At 42.9% G+C, this 15,086-nt stretch overlaps 1 protein-coding gene across 2 annotated transcripts in view; it reads right to left on the bottom strand.

The window, feature by feature from the left end:
- Window positions 1–15,086, bottom strand: part of CD1H11orf53 (chromosome D1 C11orf53 homolog) — a 72,487-nt gene that overhangs the window by 5,871 nt on the left and 51,530 nt on the right. The window lies entirely within an intron of this gene.

The raw sequence follows: 15,086 nt of genomic DNA, 5'->3' as shown, positions 1-15,086 counted from the left end.
AGTTCGATTCTAGTAAACATGCCGAAAAGCTCAGGCTAGATGAAATGGAATAATTTGTACTTCATTTTTTTTTTACTGTTTGTGGTAATATCAAATATATACCATGTGCTTTATATACACACATACATATATTTGGCATTTGGCTTCAGCACTGAGTGGTCACTGTTTTACGGTCTGCCTTTATGCAGAATCAAAGCTCCAGCCAGAGTAGGGACCTTGACTGTGGCTTGTGCTCAGTGCCCAGAACAGAATGTGGTTCATAGTAGACACAATAAAAATGTGTGGAATAAAGATACAGTCCTCAAAGAGCCCACGGTCTAGTGATCATGGGAGGTTGGGGGATGTTGTCTGTTTGGTTATGTCCCCTCAGAAGATGTATGGGAGTCCTAACCCCAGTACCTGTGAATGTGACCTGATTTGGAAATAGGGCCTTTGAAGATACAACTCGTTAAAGTAAGAGGAGGTCATACTGAACGAGGGCGGGCCCTACATCCAGCGTGACCGGTGTCCGTATAAAAAGAGGAGAGAGAAACACAGAGACACAGACACAGAGGGGAGAAGGACACGTGAAGACAGAAGTAGAAGTCTGAGTGATACAACGTCAGGCTGAGGACCACCGAGGACTGTGGGCCGGCAACAACCAGCAGCTGGAAGAGGCAGGGAGGTGTGCTTCATTCTTCAGAGGGAGTCTGGCCCGGCTGATACCTTGATTTTGGACTTCTAGTCTCAGAACTGTGAGACAGTACATTTCTGGTATTTTAAGCCACTCCATTTGTAGTTAATCTGTTACTGCAGTCCTGGGAAGCTAACGCAGAGAGTGACAAAGAAACAGACAACTCAGTGGAGTGTGTGAGAAGTGGCATGGTCAGGGAAAGGTGGAGGGAGGGGGGCACCCAAGCTGCTATTAGGGATGGGGTGAGGAGCGCATCCTGGGGCAGGTGATACCTAAGCTGACCTCTGAAGGAAGCGTATCCGGGGATGCAGAGTCTTAAAATATACAACTGCAAATTCTGGCTCCACGATGCCCCTCAACAAAGTTGTGTAGGGAAAAAAATAGCTGTTGCAAAAGTTGAGAGTCCTCAGCATCTAGTTCTTTGGATCTGAGCTCTTAGCCTGGCGCTCAAGGTGCTGCAGACCCTCGCAAGTTGGAAGAGACTTTATGGAGAGCCTCGTGCAAGCACCCACTCAATGCCAAGGTCCTGTCCATGTTATTAACGCTGAGTGCATTGAGCTCCGAGGGATGGAGAGCCCAACACCCTCTGTGAAAGCCCATTTCTTCTCTGGGCACTTTCGACTGTCACAAAGCAGGCGGAAGAGAATCATTTTCTTATTTCTCATCTTTTTGGTCCATATACAATAAGTTTGACCCTTCTTCCATATATGGCTCTCCAAATATTCAGAGACAATCCATCATTTCCCCAAGGTCTTAATCAGTTCGGGCTTCTCTACCAGCAAATACCATGGACTGGGGTGGCTTAAACAGGAAACATTTCTCCCAGCTTGGAGGCTGGAAGGGTGCCCACGTGATCAGGTTCTTGGTGGGAGACCTCTCTTCCCGAGTGGTTTGAGCATGGCCCTCTTCTCAGTGTCTTCATGTGGCAGAAAGAGAGATCATCTCTCTCAAGTGTCTCTTCCATGAGGGCACTAATCCCAATCACAAGGGCTCCACGTTCATAACCTAATTAGCTCCCAAAGGCCCCATTTCCGAACACAATCACATGGCGGGGTCAGGGCTTTAACATATGAATTCTGAGGAGTCGACGAACATTCAGTTCATAGCACCAAACTGGAATTCAATCTCGTCCAAGCCAAAGGGTTCTCTACCCATTCAGAAGTAGCACAAGTTAATTTGAGCGAAGACGACTCTGGACCCAGAGTGTATGTGTTTGAATCCCAGCTCTGCCTCTTATTAGCTGTGTGATCTTGGGTACATGAACATCAAGTTGTATCACACCTGCACGTAGGTATGCAAGCACACAGAATAGCTCCTGACATCGAGTGAGCAGGAAATGAGTGCTAGTTACATAGCGCTTATCACTCACATGCGTTCTTATGCCCCTTCAAATCTATGGCAAGTTCCTCTAAACATGCTCTGATTTATGTGTCTTCCTGTTCAATAAGTTAACACTTTTAAGTGGCAGAAGGGAACCACGGGCAGGCAGGGCCAGGGGTGCCTACATCTCTATGGGAAGCAAAGGAAGAAGCAGTGATTAAGCACAGAAGCACTTGTGTTTGGGCACAATTTCCCATGTTGCGGGGCCCATCTTATCCTGGGGTTCGTCCGAGTCCCAGCTCTGTCTGGCTGGGTGTTTTCTCGAAGGCGGGCACCAAGGCCTACACCCTCTGGCTTCTGCGTCCGCCTCCTTCCGGGTGTCCGTGGGCTGTGTCCTGAATGCTGGCCAGGGGAGATGTCCTGCTCCCCTTCTCCCACCTTTTCTCCCTGCCTGCTACCCTTAAGCCGCTCTGGCCAAGGCTGGGCCAGGCCGAAGGCTTCTGTGAGACGCGGACACAGGCCCAACCTGATGGACGAAAGTGTCAGCACACTATTCTGCTCTCACACGGCTCTTCGTCCAAGCCTCTTCCCCAAGGCGTGGATAAGGCCCAGTCTACGCCCTACACATCTCTGCTGTGAAAGCTTTCCTGTCATTCACCTGTGCCAGCAGGCAGTCCCGGGGATCTCCTCACACCCCTTCTCCTTCTGCCCAGGCCCCCTCATTCCCGTGGAACTGGAGCGCTGAACCCTCCCCCAACCCAGATTCGATACCCAAAGACCCTACAGCAGTTTCCCACTTACGGGTCTCATTGATTTTATTTATGATTTGATGAAAAGAAGCCTCTCGTGTTCATTTCTCCTACTCAGTTTTGCTTTCTACCTGCTGTGGAAATTACCAGTGTGTTTTCATTGTTTATGGTTACCCACAAAATTTTACCTTGTGTATTTAACAAAGACTACGATCGATACCCGAAAACTCCCACTGACAAAGTCCTCGGAACATTAGCTCTCACTAGGCCTCTCCCTAATTTATGTGACTGTGCTATTTTCTGGCATTTTAGGTTGTTTCTTTATATTGCATCTTTCCAACTAGACATCATAATTATCATCATTTTTTAAAAAGTTTACTTATTTATTTTGAGAGAGAGAGACAGAGGGAGTGAGCAGGGGAGGGACAGAGCTAGAGGGAGAGACAGAATTCCATGCAGGCTCCGAGATATCAGTGCAGAGCCTGACTTGGGGCTCGATTCCCTGAATGTGAGATCATGACCTGAGCTGAAATCAAGGGTCAGATGCTTCACCGACTGAGCCACCCAGGCTCCCCATCATCATTTTATTAAGTAAATCTGTATTAGATTTACTTATGTATTCACTATTTTCTTTGCTTACTCTTCCTCCAGACTATTTTTTTTTTAGGATTCGTTTTCCTCCTTTTGGAGTAATCCTTCAGGGGCACCTGGGTAAAGCCTGTTTGAGATGCTGTCTCCCTTCCTCTCTGCCCCTCACCGCCTCTCTCTAAAAAGTAATCCTTCAGAAAATTCCTTTCCTGTAGGTGATGTTGGTGGTAAAATGCTTCAGTTTTTATTTACCCTGAAAATATCATTTCTTTTTCTCTTGTACTTAAAAGGGAACATTGCCAGGTTCACAAATGTAACTTTATAGTTCTTCCTGTCTCACCACTTCAAAGATGTCACCCCACTGTCTCAGCTTCCATGATTGCTCTTGACCTTATAGTTATTCTTTAGACAATTTTTCTTTCCTTTATGCTTTTTAAAAAGAAATTATTGTGGAAGTATAGTTGAATACAATGTTACATTGGTTCCAGGTGTACAAATGTAGGGGTTTGTCAATTCTACACATTACTCAGCGCTTACCCACGGTAAGTGGAGGCGCCCTCTGTCACCATACAATGTTACTCTAATATTATTGACTATGTTTCCTGGGCTGTACTTTTTTTCATCCCTATGACATTCATTTTATAACTGGAAGTTTGGACCTCTTATTCCCTTCACCGATTTCACCCATCCCCTCCCCCCATATATATAAATGTTGAAAGACTTGGACCGCTTCCATAAGTTGGCTATCGTAAATAATGTTGCAAGAAACGTAAGGGTGCATATATCTTTTTCAATTAGTGTTTTTGTTTTCTTTGGGTAAATACCCAGTCATGGAATTACTGGATCATATGGTATTTCTATTTTTAACTTTTTGAGGAACCCCCATACTGTCTTTCACAGTGGCTGTACCACCTTGCATTCCCACCAACGGTGCACAAGGGTTCCCTTTTTCTCCACATCCCCCCAACAATTGTTTCTTGTGTTTTTGATTGTAGCCATTCTGACAGGTGTGAGGTGATATCTCATTGTGGTTTTGATTTGCATTTCCCTGATGATGAGCGATGTTAAGCATCTTTTCAGGTGTCTATTGGCCATCTGGATGTCTTCTCTGGAAAAAAAAAATCTCTTTAGGTATTCTGCCAATTCTTAAAGTCTCTGCTTTTTAATATACTCCTTTGTCTACAAATTTCTTCAAAGTGACCTCATTTTAACTCTGGAAAAGTTTCACCTGTCCTCTCTTTAAATATTGTCTTGTCTGTATCGTCCTCATTCTCTCCTTCTGGGGCTCTGTGAAGATGTTTGTTAAACCTTTTACCTTCACCCTCTATACCGAAAACCTCCCATTATACTCTCTATATCCATGATTTTCTGTTCTATATTTTGGTATCAATTGCTATCGACTTCTTCAGAAATACATCCAGTTCACTAATTCTTTCTTCAGCTAATTTGTTTTATTTATTTATTTATTTATTTATTTATTTATTTATTTATAAGTTTATTTATTTTGAGAGATACAGAGACAGTGTGAGTGGGGGAGGGGCACAGAGAGGGAGAGAGAGAATCCCAAGCAGGCTCCACACTGCCAGCACACAGCCCAATGTGGGGCTCAAACTCACGAAGCTGCGAGATCATGACCTGAGCTGAAACCAAGAGTTGGACGCTCAACCACCTGAGCCACCCAGGTGCCCCCTCATACATTGCATTTTAAACATTGTCAATGAATACATATTTTTTCATTTATATAAATTCCACATGATTTTTTAAAAAAATCCACCACCTAGTGATTTCTGTCAGTCTCTAGTTGAATGTTTGCTACTTATTAAGTGACTGCGTATTTTGTATTTGGTAGTTCTAATACCTAAAAGCTTTAGGCATTTGAATGTATTGTTTATTGTTTATGCTGACTCTCACTCATCCTGGTTTGCTTCCTTATGCATTTGGCAATCTTTGAAACTCATATCTGGTTAACCTTCATCTGTGAAAATCTGGGGTTCTAATTTGAGATTGTTTTCCTCCAGAAGATTTATGTTTGTATTTCTGGGGAGCCAGCTCCCTTCCCGGTTCCCCGGTTAATCTTGGAGTCCCAAGTTCAGCTCCAACCTTGGCAGCTGTTTAAGGACTGTCATGCATAAAGCTAACTTGGACACCTGTTCTCAGGGGAACTTGCCTTTTTGGTGTTATCACTTTCTCATCATTCAATGTCTTAATTTCTCATCAAACAGTTTCCCCAGCCTCCCATACCAGCACTCCTTGCCCCTCTTCCCCCAGCCTTGGAGACTTCCCTTACTTCCTGTCAAGTCAACAAACTCTTACTAAAATGTGTTTTATGCAGGACCCAGTTTTGTTGTGGGTGAGATCTCCCCACCCCCAGACCATCTAGTCTGACCCAAACAATTGAGTACCTAAATATTGAGTACCTAAATTAGACATAGATACCTTTCTGTTTTTTACACAGCACAAAATATTTTATTTTCTCCTAATTTCCAAATTCTCTCACAGAGATTTAAATTACAATAGAAGTAATTCATAAACCCATACTTGCCATTTCATAGACAAACTGTTAAGCATGTGCCCAGATGTGTTATATGTATTATCTCATTTAATTATCACCACAGTCCCTAAAGAGAGGGAATATGATTCTCATTTCAATGATGAGGGAACTGAAGAGTAGAGAAATAACCCAAGTTCCCAAATGGGTGGAGGTGATGGTGATCGTGGTGGATGGACTCAAATAAGGACCTTTGGAATTTCAGATCCTATTCATTAACTAATATGCCATGCTGTCCTCCAAGCATTTTAATATCTCAAAAATAAAAATAGAAAAATTTCCTATGTAGTTAATTTTTTTTTAAGTATATAAGGAGACTTGGGGACATCCAGAGAGAGCATGTAATTATACCAAAGCTCCCAAAGAAGATTGCCACTTTCCTGTCTGACACCTACATATATATATATATATCCTTAGTCCTCCAATGGATATACTATTTTGGGGGGTCAGCTTTACTGAGGTGCAATTTACATATAATAAAATTCCCAAATTTTAAACATACAATTTGCTGAATTTTGACAAATTTTGACAGACTCCTGTGACCCACCACTATAATCATGACCTAAAACATTTCCATCAGGTTAGTTGTTTTATAGCGATACTGAGCACTGCCCTCTCTGTGGTGGCCTGGGAAATATTTAGGGAGGTGGATATAAAAGGCAATGATCACGCACCCTGTCAGCTGGCCTCACAGAACATAGAACTGAGTTCCAACGGCTCTGTGTAGGGACTGGAAAGGATCTCCCTGGACAGAGTTCAGGGCTGGCACTTACTCCCCATCTCCTTCTCAGACCTCATAGGTTGAGGAGGAACAGGCTTCCACGTGAGTCTTTAGCACGCGCCCTCGCTGTCGTCGCACGTGTGAAGGGAAAGCTCACGTCCCCTTCTTCCTGTTTCAAGATACTATGTTCACACAGTTGCCTCTGATCATATGAATTCTCCAGAAATAATATTGAAATTAATACTGAAGAGCCCATAACTTTTGACCAAGCAAGATGGTATATAATTTTTATTTTGCATATAGCAAACAACAGGATCTCACAATGCCAGGTAGCCAAATTCAGAGGTTTATATTTGAATGAAATTTGCCAGTCTGCAACTTCCTGTAGCTAACACAGCAGCCTCACAGCTGCCCCAAAAGCCCCTCCATGAAAATGAGTTAATTTGAACTAATGGGTCATCTAGGTAGTGAAGTGATAAGATTAGGAGTTTCACCTTGAGTACATTTATTGTCATTTTTATGACCCAATAATATTTTCAGTTGCCAATCTGGTTGAAGAAATATACTGAAATGTATAAGGAAAAGATCTCCGACTAGTATAAGATTTTTCACACTGTTATATAATTTATTTCTAAATTCTAATGACATACTTTAGAATGTGGCTCTTTAATCTTAAAGATAATTGCTACTAATTAGTAATTATTACTAATTACTAATAATAATCATAGCCACTCGTGGATAGCTGGGCTTCCTTTTCAATTTCTATTTGTTTTTGAGAGAGAGAGAGAGAGAGAGAGAGAGAGACAGAGTGTGAGAGGGGGAGGGGCAGAGAAAGAGGGAGGTACAGAAGTGGGCTCCAGGCTCCCAGCTGTCAGCACAGAGCCCCATGAGGGACTTGAACTCATGAACTGTGAGATCATGACCTGAGCCAAAGTCAGATGCTTAACTGACTGAGCCATCCAGGTGCTACCCAGGCACACAGGCACCCAGCCGGGCTCCCCTTTAAAGGAATTCATAGCAGTCTATATATTTAATACCTCCTTGTCATCACACCTATGGTTGAGAGAGGGGTTGAGGATACTATACTGTACATTCTAAAACCTTGTTTTAATATCTGAATTTAGGGGGACCTGGGTGGCCCAGTTGGTTAAGCGTCCGACTCTTGGTTTTGGTTCAGGTCATGATCTCATGATTTCGTGACTTCGAGCCCCATGTTGGGCTCCAAGCTGACAGCGTGGAGCCTGCTTGGGATTCTCTGTCTCCCTCTCTCTGCCCCTCCCCCACTTTCACTATCTCTGTCTCTCTCAAAATAAATAAATGAACTTAAAAAAAATAATATCTGAATTTAGACCCATCATAAGTCATACGATTTTCCTCCAGCTTTGAAATTAATGTAAAGTTAATGCTGGATGTAACACAATTAGTCTTTCAGTGGATCTCCATGTTAGGTTGGAATATCTTCTTCTTTCAGAAGAGAATGGGCATAGAGCATCAGATGCCTTACTTAATGTTAAACCATGCAGTAGAACCAGGAGCATTCTGATTGGTGTGAAATCTTATACTGTGAATAAACTATACTAACCTTGCTCTAATGAACTTTATTAGTTTTGCAAAGTTTGAAACAGGTTTTGATTTGTGGGCCACTTATCTGAGTTCCATGGTAGTTAGCCATAGGTAAGAAAAATATTCCACAGTGAATAGGAACTATAGTTAGAAGCATCTACCATGTGCCAGGTGCTTTCTATAAGGCTATCTTATTATAAACTAAATACTAGCACTTCAGTTTTCCAAACAAGGAAACCGAGCGTCAGAGAAGATAAGTAATATGCCCAAGATCCCATGTCTAGTAAATTACGGAACTAGCTGTAAACCCAGAGTCTCTGCCTCCCATATTTCTGCTCTGTCAAGCTCTCAGTGACCTAACAAGCAAGTTCTCTGCACATGCCCCTTCCGTCAAACCAGATATTTCCCGGGCACCTCTGATGTGCATGTCACAGTGCTGTGTAGACAAAACGCCACTCAGAGGCTTGGATTGGGATCCACTTAGGGAGACAAGCCAGTTCGTGGTAGATTAAATATGGTCAGTTTCTTTGCAGCCCCCCCTGCCCCCCCCCCCATTAAGAAGTGGAGTCTGTCCCGCTACCCCTCAGGTCTAGGATGGTTTTGTAACTTTCTCTGACTAACAGCATGTGGCAGAGGTGATGATGCGTGCACTTCAAACTCTAGGCATCAAGAGCACTTGCAGTTTCACCTTTGCTTGAAATCCTGCCTTACCATCTCCTCTTCAACAAGTCAGTCTCAGCTCCTGGAGTGTGACTGACTGTGGAAGTGAATTCCATCACTCCTGCCAGAGGGCCAGAACCGACTGCCAGATATGGGAAGGAGGCCATCTTGGACTTCCAACATGGTGGAACCTCTGTCTATGTGCAACCGCATGACTGAGCCCCGAGGAACATCCGGCCGACTCACAGGATTGTGAGAAAGAATATGTAAGTCTCATCACCTCCTAAGGTTAGGGTAGGTTCTCATGCAGCAATAAGCAGCTGATGCAGATGTACCCAGGAAAAAGTAACTCACGGATGCCAATCCAGGCTAGATTATACAATGTGGAGGCAGAGTGGAGGGGAGTTACTGCCTTGGGGAAAGGTGACTGAGTCCGTTATATTGTGGGAGATATTGGAGTCCTAGTTTCCAAGTGCATGGTACATACTCTACATATTTAATTGATTTAGTAAAAATGTATCACGTGCCTAGTATGCATCAGGATTGTGTAATTTCCAGAAATAAAAAGGATAGGGCATGGGTTCTGTTCTTAGGGAGCAAACAGTTTCATAGGGAAGACAGTTGCACAACTGTATAAATGGGGTTGGGAGGACTAGCATTTCATGAATATTTACTTCATGCCAGATTCTGTACCAAGCAGTTGACATATATGGGTGTGTATTTCATCGTTTTTATTAATGGCTCATATTTTTGTGCTTTGTGTCTTCTGCTCTGCACTAAATGATTTGTGCAACATTATCATTAAATCCTCACTAATGAAATAGATGGTTGTAAGTTATTATCTCTAGACTACAGACTGCAAAATAGACGGTATAATGGACTTGTCCAAGGTTGCAAAGCCGGTAAGGGATGTAGCTTGATTTAGTGCAGATGGGGGGTGGGGGGTGGGGGTGAGCATGAGGGCTGGGGGTGGAGGTGAGTTGCTGTCTTGGGGGAAGGTGACTGAAGACACTATATCATGGGAGGTCTCTGGGTCCAGTTTTGAAGGATGAAAGGAGATCAGTAAGCAGACAGGGTAAGGGGCATTGTACTTGAGGAGAAAAGCAAAGGCTTGAATGTGAGGCTAGCATGTCACAGACACGGAAATGTGTGCAGGAAGTGTGCAGAGAGAAAGCTGAAGAGAAGCTGGTGGAGGGTGTGGGAACCAGCTTATAAAGCGTCCGGTAGCAGGCAATGGTCGTGGAGAAGTTCCTTAGCTATGCAGACATAGTGGTAGTGGTATTGTAGGAAATTTAAACTGGTGCTGAAAATGATGGGTCAGAAATGGACGATGGGTGAGGGCAAGGGCTCCTGTAACTGAACAGAGATCCGGCGGTGAGGGTCTGATGGTTCTCCTTAGGGGAGGAGTGTCAGGAGGCCAGCAGGTGATTTTTCTTTTTTTTTTTTCAAACTCTGTTTGGCTTTGTGTTAGAGCCTGCCAAGGGTTGATCCTCACCGTGGGAGTGTTGAGGGCTGCTGGCCACCTGTCCCAGTTGTACGAGTTCCTGGGGCTCTTTCTCTCTTTTCTTCTTTATCACCACCTTCCCCACTGATGCTTGGGTTTAAAGAGGGGGCTGGCCCTTCTCCCTCATGCTGTACGTTCACAAAGCGAAAACCCCTATGTTCTTAAATGATTTGATAATATGTTGTATAGGTCCAATCCAGAAGCCAATAAAAATTTGTGAGGAAGGAATATTGACAGATGTATCCTTAAAAACATTTGCCACATGTCTACAAAGCCTAGATTACAGAGGAGGATTTATCTCGCAAAGAAACAGCTCATCTGGGTTTGCGCAGTTTGTTTTCATTATCACCAGCCTCTGGCAAAGTAGGTACTATGTAATCGATATAAAACGGAGAACATAAAAGGGTTAAATGATTTGCTTAAGGCCTTCAAATGTATAGAGTTAAAAGGAACACTAAACGTCTTGTTGAGGTTCTTTCTTGGGGGAGGGGATTTACCAGGAGAACATTAATTTATGCATTTTTATAATAGTGCTTGTAAATACTGAACACAGATTTTGATGTTCATTGACTTGTTGGTATAGCAACTTGATTTCTTTCTAATAAAGTGTCATAGAAAAATTCTGGAAGACTGTACATGAAACTCAGTATGGGAAATAGAACAAGGGGAATGGGTAAGCAGGAGAGGTCATGGACTTCTGTTATTGACTTTATACCCTCTATTCTGTTTGAAAATTTACCATGCATCCTTTTGTAATTAAAACACCTAGTTAATAAAAGTTTAAAAATAGAATTCAGGTCCTTTCTTTATTGCAAATCTCAAAATTAAAAAAACAACAACTGTGATTCCAAGTGTCTTACGCTTCTGGTGTATGAACTATTTTACGTCCTTGGGAGAGCTAACACAGTTATACAATTCCAACCTTCTGACAATTTCTTGAAATTCTACTGTTAAAACTCTCCTGCTTGGCACAAAACTATGTCCAGGCTGTCTCTGTGGGAAAGTGATTTCTGTTGCCTAAGTTACAAAAGGAAACACTTTTTTTTTTTTTCACCCCCGGTGTGCCTTTGGAATGCTATTTGTATTTATGTAGCTAAGTAATAACAACGGCAGCCACTGGGATGCTCGTTGATAAATGGTCCTGCACACCATGGCCAGAACAGAATCTGCAGAACTTTAGCCCTTCCAGACGGACTTGCCATGGCGGTTTCACTGCAAACCTGATTATTTTCGCAAGCTGTGTGAAAGAATTCACCACCAGGAAATATTTTAGATTTCGTGATAGTTAAACAACAACAACAACAACAACAACAACCTCAGAACCAATAGAGCAGCTGAAAAAATAAGTTGCTTGCGAAAGGTCTGCCTTTATTATTATTATTTTTTAAGAAATTCTGCAATTGTGAAGGAGCAGGTGGTTGGGTGGAGAACATCCAGAGCCCTGGAAATGTGGTTCAGTTCTATAAACAAGTCAGGATAGTGGGCTAATTAAAGTCAGACAATGGGCTATTTTGAAAGGCATAGATCAAGCATTCATTTAAATGAGTGCCAAGGACATAATATGTACCTCTTGTATTCAAACATTGGCATTTTGAGTTTAGAAGGCATTGCCTGCTCAGAAAAAAATTTTTTTTCTTTTTTAATTCTTTCTGGGCTCATGAAGGGGGTTGGTTGGCAACGTTAACAAGCAATATGCAAAGCGCTGAGCTGTAAGAGGGAGCAAAAGGTTAGGGGCAAGACACTCCCAGGGTGGACCCTGATCACCTCGAAAACATTACAAATAAATGGAACATTACAAATAAATGGATCTGTCTGCTGGCAATTCAGGAAAAAAGTAGCAAGGGCAAGTGAAATGTACTTATTAAAGAAAAATTATAGTTTTCCTAAGAGATTTAGTAATCACCACAAAGAGAGCAAGTACTTCTAAAAAATAAGAAAAATAAAACACTAGCAAAGCAGAAAGACACACACTGGGTCATCCGATGGCCATCTGCTGTGCGCAGGCAACTGGGGAAATCTTACTGAAGTAAAGTCACATTGTAGGATGAGAGGTGACATAATTAGGAGAGTTTATTTTGAGAGAGAGAGAGAGCATGGGAGGGACAAGGAGAGAGAGAGAGAGAGAGAGAGAGAGAGAGAGAGAGAGAGAGAGAGAATGAATATCCCAGGCAATCCCAGGCAGGCTCTGCATTAGTACAGAGCCTAACACGGGGCTTGAACTATCAAACTGTGAGATCATGACCTGAGCCGAAGTTGGATGCTTAACTGACTGAGCCACCCAGGTGCTCCAAAAATAATTTGTATAGTAAGTTTTAAGAAAGGAGGGAAGAGAGTATGGGTATTTCTTGCACTTTGTATGTCTTCAGAGCTTGGGACCACTGTCCAAATCGTACCCTACTTCTAACCATGGATTCAATTTAACATATACATGCTCTGTTCTTAGATTTGACAAGACAGTGCTGCAATGGCTGTGATTTCTTCCTTGAAGAAGGAGGGTGTGGCCAACTCCCTAAATTTAAAGCATGGATAATCAGTTCGTAGTCTTATTTACAGCTGCTTCTTTCTTCTTTTGGCATCTTCATTGTTGTAGCACCACCATTAGAATACCATAGTGAAGTAGCCCAAGATATAAATTGTCCAAGTTCTAGTAGGTTTGGGGAGGTATTTCTGGATTAAAATTAGATTTTGATATCAGTCAAGGCTTCTGTCTGTCTTTAGCATGGAATACTAAAAATTGGCTTAGTGTCTAGGAAATGAGGCCATTGGTGGTCCCCTCTCTTCACCTTTTCCCATACTTTCATAAGAAGTTGACAGCATAAGGAAATTACTCTCCCCTTTCCTTAGTGGCTATTATATTTGTTAGGAATATGCATAGGAGCCTTTAGTGTGTAAAACTATGGGAGACCGCATGGAAACTGGGAGAGCATCTAAATGGTGGATCACCAGGGACAGCAGGCCAACTCAGCTGGTAAGCTCTGCTTTTCCCTAGGTTCATGGATCTCTTTCAGCCCTCAAGAGGGAGCCAACAGGGTCTCTGCCTTCTCACGTGGTGGAGTGGCATTCCACATCCATTCCCAGGACCAAGCCAGGGGATACCAGCTTCTCAGGCAGCTAGATAATACTAAAGAAACCGCACTTCATTGAAAGTCATAGCAGGAGAGTAAGCGATAGGGAAGAAGAAAGGTCAGGGAGAAATGGGTTGGGTGAGGAAGGACCTAGGGATCTCCAGGAAGGCAGAAAAGGGTGCTGCAAGGTCAGATGGTATGCTGTGACTCCGGTTCAGGAAATGTTTTCCTCTTTTTATAGAGAGGGCTAGGTGCCATGGTGAGCCCAAGAGACCAGAGGTGCAGGAGTGGTGGGGAATGACAGGGAATATTCTGGAAGCAAGTTCTAGGACAGAGCTAGAGATAGGTTCTAGAAGGAAATTAAGAACTTTTTGTGTCTAGTTCTTTCTAGGATGTCTGGGTGTCACGGGAAAGGAGAGTGCTGCTTCTGGTTCAGGCTGGGTGTGGCATCATCTAAACAACCTACAGAAGCACTGCAGGGATGGGCGGGTTGAGAGGGAGCAAAGGTCATGACCAAGACCCAACATCATGTATGGAATCTGAAGCAGAAGCCCTGAGGCAAAGTGGTTATTCCAAAGCTACTCCTTCCTTGGACCAGAAATGTAAATTAAAAAGGCAACAGGAAGCACTCCAACAAACCTGGGTCACATCTAAGCTCCATCACTTTCTACCTGACATTTGCTCTTCTCATCTGAAAAATAGATGTGAGTGCCATCCTCTCAAGGCCACTGGGCTTCTTGTTGATAAATGACATATATTTTATTATCAATGACATATATTTTATTTTTAAAAAAAATTTTAGGGTTTATTCGCTTTTGAAAGAGAGAGACAGAGCACAAGTGGGGGAGAGAGAGAGGGAGACACAGAATCTGAAGCAGGCTCCAGGCTCTAAGTTGTCAGCACAGAGTCCAACACGGGACTCGATCTCACGGACCATGATCATGACCTGAGCCAAAGTTGGACGCTTAACCGACTGAGCCACCCAGGCCCCCAATGACATATATTTTAAAGTATATAAGTGAAAATATTTATAAGTCTATCAGTAAATGATAATGATTATTATTAAAAATTCTCATCTGCCCCGGAGAGAACTGAGGTGACAGAAGGAGATCTGGGCTTTGAAGTCACCTCAACTGTCTCACCCATACTGATCTTTGACTAGATATTAAAGTTAGTGTCAGAACATTTGCACTGTGCATAATTGGTCTTGGGCTTTCTGTGATTTTCCTGTTCCCTATTCCCTTGAAAACTCAACTTGCAAAGCTCTACCTGAACCAGAGGAAAGGAGATATATCTTTCTCAGAACAAAGAGGGGTTCAGCTTGGCTTTGGAAGTTGGGGAGAGGGTGTCAGTGGGTGGGACATGTTCTGAGGTCAGGAAAAGCTATCAAGTCAAATTGAATACTGAAATGGGAAGAATCTAACCCTCCCCTTCTACTCACGAGGATACTGAGGCCCAGAGAGAAGGAAGGAATCGCCCAGGACCACTGAGAGCCAGAAGGAGGGGTTGAAACAGACTGAGGAAGGAACTTTTCTGTTTTGATGTAAAAGAGATGTCTTGGATGTGTTTTCCAAAGCTTCAGAGAAACCAAAGAGATCTTGAGATGCTATAATAAACAGTTGCCAATTCCATATATATATATTTTTTAACACTTCACAAGAAATCCAAATGCAAATCACAGATATGGACATCCCA

The sequence above is a fragment of the Leopardus geoffroyi genome, chromosome D1 (genome assembly GCF_018350155.1).
Source record: "Leopardus geoffroyi isolate Oge1 chromosome D1, O.geoffroyi_Oge1_pat1.0, whole genome shotgun sequence".
NCBI lineage: Eukaryota > Metazoa > Chordata > Mammalia > Carnivora > Felidae > Leopardus > Leopardus geoffroyi.
Note: the sequence above shows the minus strand (reverse complement) of the source record. Positions and strands in the feature narration are given on the sequence as shown.